Here is a 14383-nt window from a genome sequence, read left to right on the forward strand (position 1 = left end):
TACGGAGTGTTCATTTATATAAATAACCCATTGCAATCAAATAATTGAAAGGTGGTTGACTTTATCATCTGTCCGAGTTTATCATCAGTACCAGTAATGGTGTAATCAGTATTTAGGAGTGATGATATGATGGTATAGTCAGTATTTAGGAGTGATGAGATGGTGGTGTAGTCAGTATTTGGATTGATGATATATGGTGGTGTTGTCATTATTTAGAAGTGATGATATGATAGTGTAGTCAGTATTAAGGAGTGATGATATGATGGTGTAGTCTGTATTTAGGAGTGATGATATGATAGTGTAGTCAGTATTAAGGAGTGATGATATGATGGTGTAGTCTGTATTTAGGAGTGATGATGTAGTCAGTAGGGGCAGTTCCTTAAGGGTGATCAGTTATATTAAAAACTGGTTTACTTTGAAGACAAGCTTATCTGTACATAGTAAATGGATTTTCATGTCTGAGTTATCACTGGAAGATAAATTGTTTCTTTTTAAACAGCATTACTTGCAACAGAAACATAATTTATTTACAAAATATGGTGATATCAAAAGGATTAAAAATGCATTGTAATCTTTTGGTATATTGAAATCCTTATGCTTCCTGACTTGAAAATGTAGAGGCATTTTTACAGTCATTAGAAAAAACAGAGCAACAAAAATTCATTCAATCATAGAATAGTATATATGAAAATAAAAGGAAAACTTTCTCACATTTGGTCAGACAGAATTTGCATCTGTATGGGATGGACAGATTCAAGTTGCCTGGAGATAATTGTAGATATACAGTTGGAAAATAATCAACAGTTCCACTAGCCAATACAGATATTATTGATTCAAGGATGGCATGGAACACTTAGAGATAATTTCCTTATTGCATGGAGTGGCAATTTTCCTTCGATCTTTGATGATTTGACATGCAATGCACAGTTTTATAATTCTGTTCTACATTTAAAAAAAAAAATAAATCACAATTATGTATGCTGGTACTGCAGTCACCCTAAAGTCTTGTGGAAATGAATTGAAACATCACACACTTCTTTAGCGTGATGAATTTCTGACATGCATTGCACAGGTTTCATAACTCTTTTTATACGCCCAAAGGGACGTATTATGTTATACCCCCTGTGTCTGCTTTGATCGGTTAGCAATTTCATGTCCACTCTTTAACTCTTTAACCCCATGAAGGATTTCGAAGAAACTAGACACAAATATGTTGAGACGATATGCAGAGGGCATGTTCTGGATGGCTTGCTTCAAGGTCAAGGTCACACTTAGGGGTCAAAGGTCATATGACTTTGTTTTGTGTCTGCTCTGTAACTCTTGAACTGCTTGAAGGATTTCAAAGGAACTTGGCACAAGTGTTCACCACATCAAAATGATGCCCAGAGAACATGTTTTGGATGGCTAGTTTCAAGGTCAAGGTCACACTTAGGGGTCAAAAGTCATATGACTTTGTTTCGTGTGTATATTGCTCTGCATTTTGGTACTCTTGCTTTTTATTTGACAGATCCCTTTTAGTTCACTTACAATAAATTTTTTGAATTACTTCCCTTTTATGTTACTATAAATAGCTAATTTTATTTTATTTTGTTATTGGCCATAGGGAAAAACTGAGACCACTTTTCTGTGGTACAGCATTGATGGTACCTCCAATTTTTAGGTGTATTTTGACATGTACCTGATAAGGATTTTTTTTGTGGACTTAAGAAAGTTAGAATTTTTTTTTCTGTGGACATATAATTGTTTTTTTTTGAATTTCTTCCCTTTGTTGTTCCTGTTCTTTGGGCTTCAACAGTCCATTTCTTTAAATTATGCTCCCATCATCTGATATAACCTTTCGGTCACACTTAGGGGTTAAAGGTCATACATTTGGGTGTATATTGCTCTGCATTGTGGTGCTCTTGTTTACTTTTGCACAAAGTAATAGCCTTTTTTATATGCCCATGAAATGCAGTAGTGGGTGGCATCAACTAAAATTGCAGTTCTTATCAAATGTTTACCAAATTTGGTGGGGGGTGGGATTCCCCCCTTTAAAAAAAGTGGTGGGATTTTTCAAAAAGCAAGGGAGATGCCCATCAGAGACATGTGGGATGTCATATATGCTAGCAAACAAGTATGACTTGTTTAAAGATGTTTTATTACGTTTAACAACTTGTCTCACTATTGACTAACTTGTCATTTTAGAAAAATTCTTCCTTGTGACATTACTAGTACATTACATTAACATTATCCTGTAAAGGCTGCTAACTGCTTCAGCTTCTACCGGTAATAGCCTCCCTCATATTTGGAAACCCAGGTCGTGTGCTTCACTCACATCGAACTGTCACAGGGTTTGACTGGGAAGTTTGGAAAAAAAATCAGAGATTCTCATTTCTTTTCGACATTCTGATTATTAGTCCCCTACTGGTTGAAAACCAGTTTCTGGGACTATAGGAATGCACTTTTCCGTCATTCCGTCTTTCCGTCATTCTGTCATTCCGTCCGTCCGCAATTTCGTGTCCGGTCCATAACTCTTTTATCCATGAAGGGATTTTATTATTACTTGGCACAAATGTTCCCCATGATGAGACGACGTGTCATGTGCAAAACCCGGACCTCTAGCTTAAAGGTCAAGGTCACAATTGGAGGTCAAAAGTCAACAGGGCTTTTTTCCTGTCCGGTCCATAACTCTCCCATTCATGAAGGGATTTTAATATCACTTGGCACAATTGTACCTCATAATAAGACGATGTGTCATGCACAACTTTCAGTCCCCTAGCTCAAGGGTCAAGGTCACACTTAGTAGTCAAATGTTAACATGGCATGAACAGGGTCTGTTTCGTGTCTGGTCCATAACTGTTTCATCCATGAAGGGATTTTAATATTACTTGACACAAATGTTCCCCATGATGTGACGACGTGTCATGCGTAAAACCTGCACCCCTAACTCAAAGGTCAAGGTCACAGTTAGAGGTCAAAGGTCAACAGGGCTTTTTTCCTGTCCGGTCCATAACTCTCTCATCCATGAAGGGATTTTAATATCAATTGGCAAAATTATATGTCATAATAAGACGATGTGTCATGCACAACTTTCAGACCCCTAGCTCAAAGGTCAAGGTCACACTTAGTAGTAGTCAAATGTTAACATGGCATGAACAGGGTCTGTTTCGTGTCCGGTCCATAACTCTGTCATTCATTAAGGTATTTCAATATTACTTAGCACAGATGTTCTCCATGATGAGACAATGTGTCATGCGCAAATCCCGGAGCCCTTGCTCAAAGGTCAAGGTCATACTTAGAGGTCAAAGGTCTTATTCAAGAAGGACTTTGTCTGGAGCATTTCTTCTTTATGCATGGAGGGATTTAAGGTAACTTGGCACAAATGTTCACCACCATAAGACAAATTGACTTGCGCCAGAACCAGGTCGCTAGGTCTAAGGTCAAGGCCATACTTAGAGGTCAAAGGTCAAATTCAAGAATGACTTTGTCTGGAGCATTTCCTCTTCATGCATGGAGAGATTTTCATGTAACTTGGCACAAATGTTCACCACCATGAGGCACACTTTTTTAGAATTACGTCCCTTTGTTGTTATTATAAATAGATTACATTGTAACTTTTTTATTACTGGCCGTAGGGAAAAATCGAGACCACTTTTCCGTGGTACAACATGCATGTTACATCCAATATTTAGGTGTATTTTGATCTATCTCTACCTGGTAAAGATTTTCTTGTGGACTTACATTTTATAGATTTTTTTTTTTTTTTTTTTTTTTTTTTTTTAGGATTAATTTCACTTTGTTGTTACTATAAATAACTTTTATAACTTTTATGATAACTTTTTTTATAATCGGCCAAAAAAATTCCAAATGAAAACAACTGTACGTTTTTATATATGCAAATTTTAATCCAAGTGCTTTGTTATAGTAAATTGTATAGATAGTACAATATTGTTTATACATCATTGACAAATATCAGTTCATTATGTTATACTGCAGTAGAGAAAATTAGGTGCCTTCCAGTAGGGGACTTTGTATTGCATGGCAATACTTCATTCACTTGTTTGTATTAGAAATTTGGTCTGCAATATAACGCTATGGTAGCGTGTGTTGGTAGTGTACAGGAAAACTGTGAGTTCACAACACATCAACCCTCCCCCCACCCCCTTCCCCCGCAAAGAATCATTTATTTTTAGCTCACATGTCACAAAGTGACAAGGTGAGCTTTTGTGATCGCGCATGTGTCCGTCCGTGCGTAAACTTTTGCTTGTGACCACTCTAGAGGTCACATTTTTCATGGGATCTTTATGAAAGTTGGTCAGAATGTTAATCTTGATGATATCTAGGTCAAGTTTGAAACTGGGTCACATGCGGTCCAAAACTAGGTCAGTAGGTCTAAAAATAGAAAAATCTTGTGACCTCTCTAGAGGCCATACTTTTCAATGGATCTTCATGAAACTTAGTCAGAATGTTCATCTTGATGATATCTAGGTCAAGTTTGAAACTGGGTCACGTGCCATCAAAAACTAGGTCAGTAGGTCAAATAATAAAAAAACCTTGTGACCTCTCTAGAGGCCATATTTTTCATGGGATCTGTATGAAAGTTGGTCTAATTGTTCATCTTGATGATATCTAGGTCAAGTTCGAAACTGGGTTACGTGCGTTTTAAAACTAGGTCAGATGGTCTAAAAATAGAAAAACCTTGTGACCTCTCTAGAGGCCATATTTTTCAATGGATCTGTATGAAAGTTAGTCAGAATATTTACCTTGGTGATATCTAGGTCAGTTTCGAAACTGGGTCAACTGCGGTCAAAAACTAGGTCAGTAGATCTAAAAATAGAAAATCCTTATGACAGGGATATGTTACTGTTATTTTTATTAAGGGGCCCAGACTGTCAAAAATAAATGTTTAACGTTAGATATATGGGCATTTTCTCAAACATTTTAGGGGCCCAGCCCAAAATCTAGGGGCCATGGGCTACTGGGCCCCTGCTAATTTATATCCCTGTTATGACCTCTCTAGAGGCCATACTTTTCAATGGATCTTCATGAAAATTAGTCAGAATGTTAAACTTGATGATATCTAGGTCAAGTTGGAAACTGGGTCACGTGCCCTCAGAAACTAGGTCAGAAGGTCAAATAATAAAAAAACCTTGTGACCTCTCTAGAGGCCATATTTTTCATGGGATCTGTATGAAAGTTGGTCTGAATGTTCATCTTGATGATATCTAGGTCAGGTTTGAAACTGGGTCAACTGCAGTAAAAAACTAGGTCAGTAGATCTAAAAATAGAAAAACCTTGTGACCTCTCTAGAGACCATATTTTTCAATGGATCTTCATGAAAATTGGTCTGAATGTTCACCTTGATGATATCTAGGTAAAGTTTGAAACTGGGTCACATGCTGTCAAAAACTAGGTCATTAGGTCAAATAATAGAAAAACCTTGTGACCTCTCTAGAGGCCATATTTTTCATGAGATCTTCCTGAAAATTGGTGAGAATGTTCACCTTGATGATATCTAGGTCAAGTTAAAAACTGGGTCACATGCTTCTAAAAACTAGGTAATTAGGTCAAATAATAGAAAAACCTTGTGCCCTCTCTAGAGGCCATATTTTTCAATGGATCTTCATGAAAATTGGTCAGAATTTTTATCTTGATGATATCTAGGCCAAGTTCAAAACTGGGTCACATGAGCTCAAAAACTAGGTCACTGTGTCAAATAATAGAAAAAAAACGACATCATACTCAGTTCAAAATTTGGTCACGTGGGGACAGGTGAGCGATTCAGGACCATCATGGTCCTCTTGTTATGAAACAGATTGATAGTTATTTTATTTTATATTAAATAATATGAGGTATATAATGGCACGGCCTCATGCTGGTGACCTTGCAAGTCTGATTTGATATGTAGAAACAGATTTGTATTGTCTCATTCAGTTGTGCATTATAAATTGTAAATTTGCGTGACATGGCAAATGAGGCCTTATTTTCACTTTGCATTAGAGGTTAGAGCTGCAACAGAGATAAAAAAATTGAAAGAAATGTCTCTACCAACAATGCCTAAACAATGTGAGCCGTGCCATGAGAAAACCAACATAGTGGGTATGCGACCAGCATGGATCCAGACCAGCCTGCGCATCCGCGCAGTCTGGTCAGGCTCCATGCTGTTCGCTTTTAAAGCCTATTGGAATTGGAGAAACTGTTAGCGAACAGCATGGATCCTGACCAGACTGCGCGGATGCGCAGGCTGGTCTGGATCCATGCTGGTCGCAAACCCACTATGTTGATTTTCTCATGGCACGGCTCATGTATTTAATCCAGAATAAGAGTTTGTACTTCACAATTGCATAAACCTTTCTTCTGAGCCCGTCAGTTTGTATGTAAGAAGATTGCAAATATGCAGGCATTATAGAAATTATACTCTAGAGCCGGCTTGCGTATTGATTTGTTTCTAGAAATCCTCTTTGAGTATTTAATTTATAGAGATTGCATTCTGATGTTTCCCATCTAGAAAGATGTTTTTTCCTTTCAGTGTAGCAGGTTTGAGTGATAGTTTAATGATAGCCTCCTAGTTTAACGTTTAACAAAAGCTGCCTCAATTTTCTTAATTTTGCTTTACAAGGCCACACAAACATATTAGTGAATGTGTTGTATGGGGCACCCAGCCCCTGTTGGTCATGGGGCAGTTAAGGGCCGTCTAGTGTTTACTTCCTCATCAAACTTTGCAAGGCAATCACAGGGGGACACACCGGGAAGTGGGGAAGCTCTGGCAGAACCCCTGTGATGCTGATCTGTTGGTTTGCCATGTAACGAAAGAGTCCAGTACAAATAGATATAATCTTTTTATTTAATTAATAACAATTCTCAGCAATAACAGATTGTATATCACAATATTGTAATCAAAAGTTGTAAAACTTTAAGGTTAAGAATAAACTATTTTGAACAGTTCTTGTTTAAGAGACATTAATTATACCATTGCATCTAAGTTATGCCATTAAAACATTTTCAGGTCTTAACTGTTCTGTTGCTAAAAACCAAGTCTCTTAACATAAGAAAGATTTCATATTCTGAAAAATGCTGCGAATAAATTGTCCAATCAGAAAAGTAGGGGCTGCCCCCTTTTAATTTAAATTAACCAATGAAATTATTAACTTCAAGGCTTAAGAAAAACATGAGATTTCTGTAGCTTGTCTTAAACCCTTTTTAGTATAAGCTGCAATCTCTAACAAAACAATAGAGGTGCTACGACACTTTAGATTGTTCAGAAACCAAACTGATTAACATTTGATTAAGCCATATTTCTTAAAGTATTCTAAATTGTTGTCAAAATAGTTACATCAGCTTTCCTTTATCAGTTATGGATTAAACACTGTAGTCTTTTATTCTTTAGAACAGAAAAGCAGGATTTAGAAAATAAGGATTTCTTGTCTTAATGAAAATCTTGTAGAAATACAACCCAATACATTATTATTGAAAATACAAACATATAAGATATTAAATCAATAGTCTGGCCTTTACAATTACTTCAGAAATTTCAACTATCACAAATGTATGAAAGCAACAACCATTTTTAGGTTCTGCAAGGAAATATTAATTGATAGAGTTGTGACATACATGTACACTGTTCTGGAAGTGGCACTGCGATCACCTGATAGTGTTGGTGAGTGTTCTTTACTACACCACCTTTTCAGCCATAATATGGGCACCATTTGTGCCGGTGCCAACTAATTTATTAATGTCTAGTTGGATTGTCTCAAGTATTCGACAACCATAATCACAATGTTCTTAATAATAGCTGAACCTTCATTAACTTGTTTATTGACTTTATTCCATACCAGGTTTTGGAATTCCTTCTGTACACGTATTTGTCATCTACCTCAACCTGAAACTTAGCGAGTGTTTCAGCAAACAGTTCCTCTTCCTCAATTATGTCCTGTATGCTTTCGCAAGTTTTGTAATCATTGGTTTAATACAACAGTTACTGAAGTTGACCTCTTTGTCTGAAACTTTCTAGAAAGTCGAGCCATGAAAGCGAGAATGTCCACCATCAGATGAGTGATTGGGATGAAGTGGTACTTCGTGTAGTAGACCTTTAGCAGAAGTGCTCATAGGTTGTGCTGCAAAGTGCTGGGTAAGTATGGTGTGCAACTTGAAAAACATGATCTGAGCTTAAACATCTTTCTGAATGTACCTTACCTACTTTAGGAATTTGCAATAGTTATATGAGCCGTGTGGTGAGAAAACCAACATAGTGGCTTTGCGACCAGCATGGATCCAGACCAGGGCTTCAGAAATTTGCCGGTTTGTCGGTTTTGGACCGATTTTTGACTTTTCGGATCGATTCGTGAAGAGAAAAAACGAAAAAAATCGGTCTCATAAAAATGGAGAAAAATACAAATTTCGGTCTGATATCTCAATACACGATCACCTGCCAAGCAGGAAATTGTTGGTCGCACCCTCAGATAATCAATAACGTGTCAAAACGGTCCGATTGTCACCTTGATAATCGGTCCGTAATTAGCACATGACGCAATCAGTGCTCGCGCGGCACATCTTTTAATGTTTGCAGACAGCCGACTGCAATTTATTAAACATTTTTGACTGGTTTCCAAATGTTTCTGACTGGATCCAAATCATTTCGACGGGGATCCACTTCTTTTATTTAGAATCCGATGGATGGTTTATTTCAAAAGGCTATGTTTGATCACGGTAAAAAACAAATTTAATGAGACATCAGACGGAAAACCGATAAAAACAATTTTTATAATTACTGGATTTGAAAAAATTACATGATTCACTTGTTGGGGCTCCAGTTGAAACAAGTGCAAAAAATCATCTTTGCAACCCGACTGTACAAAAAAGAAAAAGAAAAAAAAATGGACTGGCAAACAAACCGAAGCGGCGCTGTTTATCAAATCGGTCTTTTAAAAAACGTTTCAAATTGAAATTTTGTTTACATCAGAAGAAAACATATAACTTAATAAAATGTAGCTGCTTATTGAAGTACAACGTAAGTAAAATGAAATATCCGTGGCAAACCCGCGTGACCTTTTGGTACTGTCCATGCGGGAAGTTCACATAGCGTACACATTCGGTCCGCGGCAGAGTATTCTTAAAATACTGAGACTGTGTAGCAGAGAATATGTGTCGTGTAATTCACTTTGACGCATTGTATTTTATAGAATTCCGTTAAAGAATGAGGAAACATCACAAAGTATATGCCGTGTATACGGTACCTAAGTCACGTGCGTTGGCTTTTAGACTAGTTACGCACGCGGTGTCAATGCCGCGACAATTGTATCCTTGCAAGTATTTTCTCGAAAAAAACATCGAAATTTAAAACAAAGTAACGATCACACATGACGCTGAATAACTGTCTTCATTGTATGGTAACTCGCGGTGACCGGTAACTCAGTTTTAATGCATGACATGCTTATTTCTTTACTCTATCACGTTTTACAAAATATGTAATATTGGGAATGCGGTGGGTGGGGTAGCGCCGATGTCAGGATTTTCGTTTCGGACCGATTGAGTTATCACAATTGCCGGAGCCCTGATCCAGACCAGCCTGCGCATCCGCGTAGTCTGGTCAGGATCCATGCTGTTCGCTTTCAAAGCCTATTGGAATTAGAGATACTGTTAGCAAACAGCATGGATCCTGACCAGACTGCGCGGATGCGCAGGCTGGTCTGGATCCATGCTGGTTGCAAAGCCACTATGTTGGTTTTCTCATGGCGTGGCTCATATTCTCTGTGACTTAAAGGGTTAGAATGAAGTATACAGTTGTGAAAGTATTTGCACTTGCTGTCAGTAACTTTTCATTATGTGGTACTAATATAGCTGTCTGTGATATTGCCAATATAGTTCTGTGAGTGGCAGAGTGAACACCTAATAGTGCTGGTAAGTGTTCTTTACTACACCACCTTTTCAACCAGTCTTAGTACTATGGACATCACTTGTGCCAATACCGTCTAATAAATAATGTCTAGTCTTTTTGACTCTGGCTCCCCGACAGCCACAAACACAATATTCGCAGCAATAGCTGGACCTTCATTAATTTGTTTATTCTATAAAAGAAACTATTCCAATCAATTCTCTGATACACACGGAGCATACATAATCACTCAAATTCAGGTTTACATTATGTGTACTTTTGTTTATAGTCAGCGAAAAATGGGCCTCAGCTGACTTCGAATCACTTGCCCTCGTCAATGTGGGATGCCATCCAGCAGGTTTAAGAAAAGTCAGAGGTTCTACCCAAGTGCCAATCTGTATTGAAATATTGCACTGGGCACCTGGGCTCTTCCTTTACCATTAAAGCTGGATAGTTGCAATATGACTTATAATTGTGTCATTGCAACGTGTCCCAACAAAAACAAACAAAAAACAAGCAGCAAAAAAAAAAACGCCTTACTGCTGGATATTTTGCATTCTATCATTTGATTTTACTCAAATTACTGCAACCAGATTACTTTGAAGCTGTGTTACGCGGAAAATGCTAAGAAGAAGAAGAAGAGCTCTGTTACACTTTGAGGTCTGGTGCAAAGGACATTAGTGCCACTTTTGATGTCAGCTTCAAGAGCGGATGTAAATTTCACCACATGCTTCATCACTGCCATCACTACTTACTCTGTGGTCTTTGTCATGCTGTGTTTTCAGTAGTTTTTGCATAGGTTTCTAGCTTTTAAGTGTGGAAAGTTGAAGTACGTAGTGGTTTTGAGCAGAAAACAAAAATAAATAAAACTAAATCAGCATTTTCGACCCTAGCTGTATGTCAACTATGTTCACTTCTGGTCTTGACAGTTACTGTGTCTTGCTAATTGATATAGATAATGCCTAGAGCCCTGGTAATGTTTTAACGACAGACGTTAGGAAGCAGTTTTTACTTGCAACCCAGCTGGAAATTTAGTTAATTTTGCTTTGAAGTGCAAATACAACAAAGTGAACACAGCTTCGGCATCTTAGTTTCACAAATCAGCAAGTCTCTAGAGCCTTGTTCATTTAAAAAATTGGCACAAACTGCCTTAATAGCTTAGCAGTAGAGCATCCGCTTCAAGTATGGGAAGTCATGGGTTCGATCCACGGCTGCGTCGTAATAAAGACATGAAAAATGGTACCAGTAACTCCCTTGCTTGGTGCTCAGCATTAAAAGGGAAACTGGCTTCTCTTCTCTCATACCCTCATGGCGATGGATTCAATCAGGAATGAGCTGTTGAGAGTGATTAATATAAATTGTAGATTGACCTAAAATTAATTAGTATAAACTAAAAGAATTAGCTGCAAGGGGGCGAGGCTAGTTTTCTCTGTCTTGCTTTATGGTAACTTTAAAGTCTTCTTCTCTGAAACTGCTGGTCTGGTTGTATAATAGTTTCCTGCAAATGCTCTATTAGACCTACCAGATTTGTCCATACCATTCCCCTTTGTTAAAAAACATGACCTCCAGAGGCGGAGCAAGCTGTTGCAGAAATTTTGAGGATCTTCTTTTCAAAAACTGCTGACTTGTTTTCAAAATGATTTCACACCAATGTTCTATTGGTGAGTGGCACAGTGTACACCAAGTTTGTTCAATTTATTCAATTTTGTCAAAAACATGTAAGTCACATTTCCTTATATAGGCATTTAAACTAAAAATACAAACTTCAGGTAGGCACTATCTATTTTAGATATATAATTTATGTAGCCAACTGTATCAAAGTACGCAGTCTGAAAAAAATATTTTAGATATCATTTTCTGATAAAAGAGTTATTTGAGCTGAAAAAATTATCCTGGGTAAAATGGAGACAACTCTGCTAAAACGTTATTGTAGGCTTAGGTGGCTATGTATATAGTATCTCATGCAAAGCATGCACTTTTTACCTCTAGGCACAAAAAAATCATGCATAATTAGTAGCAGTTACTGTAAAGATTAGCACTTTGAAAAGAAAAATATGTAAAGATCAAATCATTTACTGCCCTGGGGGAAAGTGTGACATTTTTGTGGTGATTTGTCAACAAACAGACATTTTTTTAAAAATGTTAAAACCCACAGAATTTAACAAGGTAAAATTTGTTGAGAAAGCTATTGCTGGAAAGAGAATGATCTCTGCTACCCGTATATGTGTCAAAGTATGGGAAAATATCTAGAAATATGAGAAAATCAAAGGAAACAATTTCGGGGCTGTTAGATGCATGACTGTATTATTATGTACAGCAGGTAACATAGATAGCTTTCTTTTCTATTGCACTGGTATATAACATGGAGAGGATTATGATTTAGAAAATACTGGCCCAATTTCATAATAATTTCACATATATTTTCCTTAAATGACCCTAGAACAAAATTATTAGCTCAGGTGAGCAATTTATGGCCATCATGACCCACTCTTGGAAAACAGCCCTCTTATTTTATAAATTTTCTCTAATTGCTGAAAACAACCACATATATAGTGCAAAATTGGGGTTTTACATTGGTTATAGACCACTAACAATATTACATGTTATGTGTTCTCCATGCTATGCTACATACCTGCAAAACTTAATTTCATTAGATGCCCAGTAAATGATCTGTAACATAGACTTGATATTTGCTATTGTTTTAAATTTATGTAGTATTCTATTCACAAAATATTTGCAACAAAATATTATCTGCTTTACAGTAGACTTGTGGTATGCTGCCATTCAGTCAGTAATGCTGTAATTAAATAAGATTATGTCCCAGGACCATTTTACCTCATCTTTGGCAAATTGGTTGTATTGATTTTGGTAGTTATCTTTCTATATTTGGCAATAACCTTGCATTATCTATAGAGGACCGACAGTTTTCTCATTAATTTCAGCACACATGGAGTTTTCAATAAGGACTGGGAGAGGAAATGTGATGATTAAATGAGCCGCGCCATGAGAAAACCAACAAAGCAGCTTTGCATCCAGCATGGATCCAGACTGGTCAGGATCCATGCTGTTTGCTAACAGTTTCTCTAATTGTAATAGGCTTTGAAAGCGAACAGCATGGATCCTGCAGTCTGGTCAGGATCCATGCTGGTCGCAAACACACTATTTTGGTTTTCTTATGGCGCGACTCAAATAGAGAAGCTAGAATGTTTGTGAAAATGTTCAGCCAAGAGGAGCATTTTTAGATTAATTTACTAGAATCTTCTGTTAATGAATGTGATAATATCACTGATTCAGATGATGTATGTAGAAACGGCAAAGGGGAGAGGAGGCTAGAGATGAGGGAGAGAGGAAGGGGTGAGGGTGAGTGGAAAGGAGGGAGAGGGGAAAGGTGAGGTTTAGAAGGGAGAAAAAGGTGAGAATAAGGGAGACAGGAAGAGAGAGGAGAGAGAGATGGTCACCCAGTAGGAATAAACAGAATCATGATCTTGCGGATGTAGAGGTCATATTTCTCAGAAATTTCTGCACAACAGTTATTAAGACAAAGATGTTTTGATCAAGACACATTGACACTACATTGTAAATTCCCTTAGGATTGTCAGCCTTTTTTGCTTGGGAATATTAATTGCTGTATAACTGGATAAACCAGTAAATGCTTCTAAAATGTCAGTCCTGTTACTTACTGGTATTGAATTGGAGACACAATCTGGAAATTTATATCATTTCCCTCCCACACACACATGAGAGGAACAGTTGATGGGTTTTAAACAGGACAGAATGTCATTTGGTGTCATTTTGTTTTATAATGGCTTTTGCTTCAATCGATACTGGGGTAGGGATTATATAAAAGTCTTCTTTTGGTTTTTGGGCTTTTGGTGCATTTGGACCATTGTAAACTTCCAAACCTCATATTTTCGTTTTGATGTAAATGAGATGTGAAACAAAAGTTTGAGGCATATATTCCATACAGTATTGGTGCGTATTAAAATTGAATTCAAATCAAAACCATTGTAAAAAAAATTTTGTGCAAACTACTTTCACAGTTTAAAAAGAGATTTGACGAATTTTCTTACACCTGATCATGCCCTATGAAAAATAGATGTGCATGATTATACGGTATACCAGTATTTTTTTCAAGGTCTGTCCAAGCATAACAGAGTTATAGTTTGTTAGCATTTTATTGTACTCGAAGTTCTAGACATAAGATTGTTTAACCTTTAGCCTGCTGGCGGCAAGTAATTCTGCCTTTGCGGCCAGTGCAGACCAAGATCAGCCTGCACATCCGTGCAGTCTGATCATGGTCTGCACTGTTCGCTATTCAGTCAGTAAATTTCAGTGAACACCCCTTCGAATAATAAATGGTATTGCCAAAATTGAATGATGGACCAGTCCATTTTAGAATTTTTGCAGGGTAAGGGTTAATATCATCAGTTCTTCATTTTTAATGCAGTATGGCATTATTCCTTTAAGTCGGTTCTGTCTTAGAATGTCATCAGTTTCTAGAGTCCCATCAGACTGGCAAGCAGCTACTTGACA

The 14383-nt window shown here is 37.3% G+C and overlaps 1 protein-coding gene across 6 annotated transcripts in view; it reads left to right on the plus strand.

The window, feature by feature from the left end:
• The window catches only part of LOC123551778 (synaptotagmin-1-like), a 111132-nt gene that overhangs the window by 12779 nt on the left and 83970 nt on the right, over nucleotides 1-14383 (plus strand). For 2 of the 6 annotated variants that reach the window (XM_053541323.1, XM_053541331.1), the window contains exon 1: nucleotides 7991-8107. The exons of the other annotated variants lie outside the window; for them this stretch is intronic. The gene's annotated coding sequence lies outside the window, so the exon portion shown is untranslated. Of the gene's footprint in view, nucleotides 1-7990; nucleotides 8108-14383 lie in introns of those variants that run through there. 6 annotated transcript variants of the gene reach the window in all.

This window comes from Mercenaria mercenaria, chromosome 4 (assembly GCF_021730395.1).
Source record: "Mercenaria mercenaria strain notata chromosome 4, MADL_Memer_1, whole genome shotgun sequence".
Taxonomy (NCBI): Eukaryota; Metazoa; Mollusca; class Bivalvia; order Venerida; family Veneridae; genus Mercenaria; species Mercenaria mercenaria.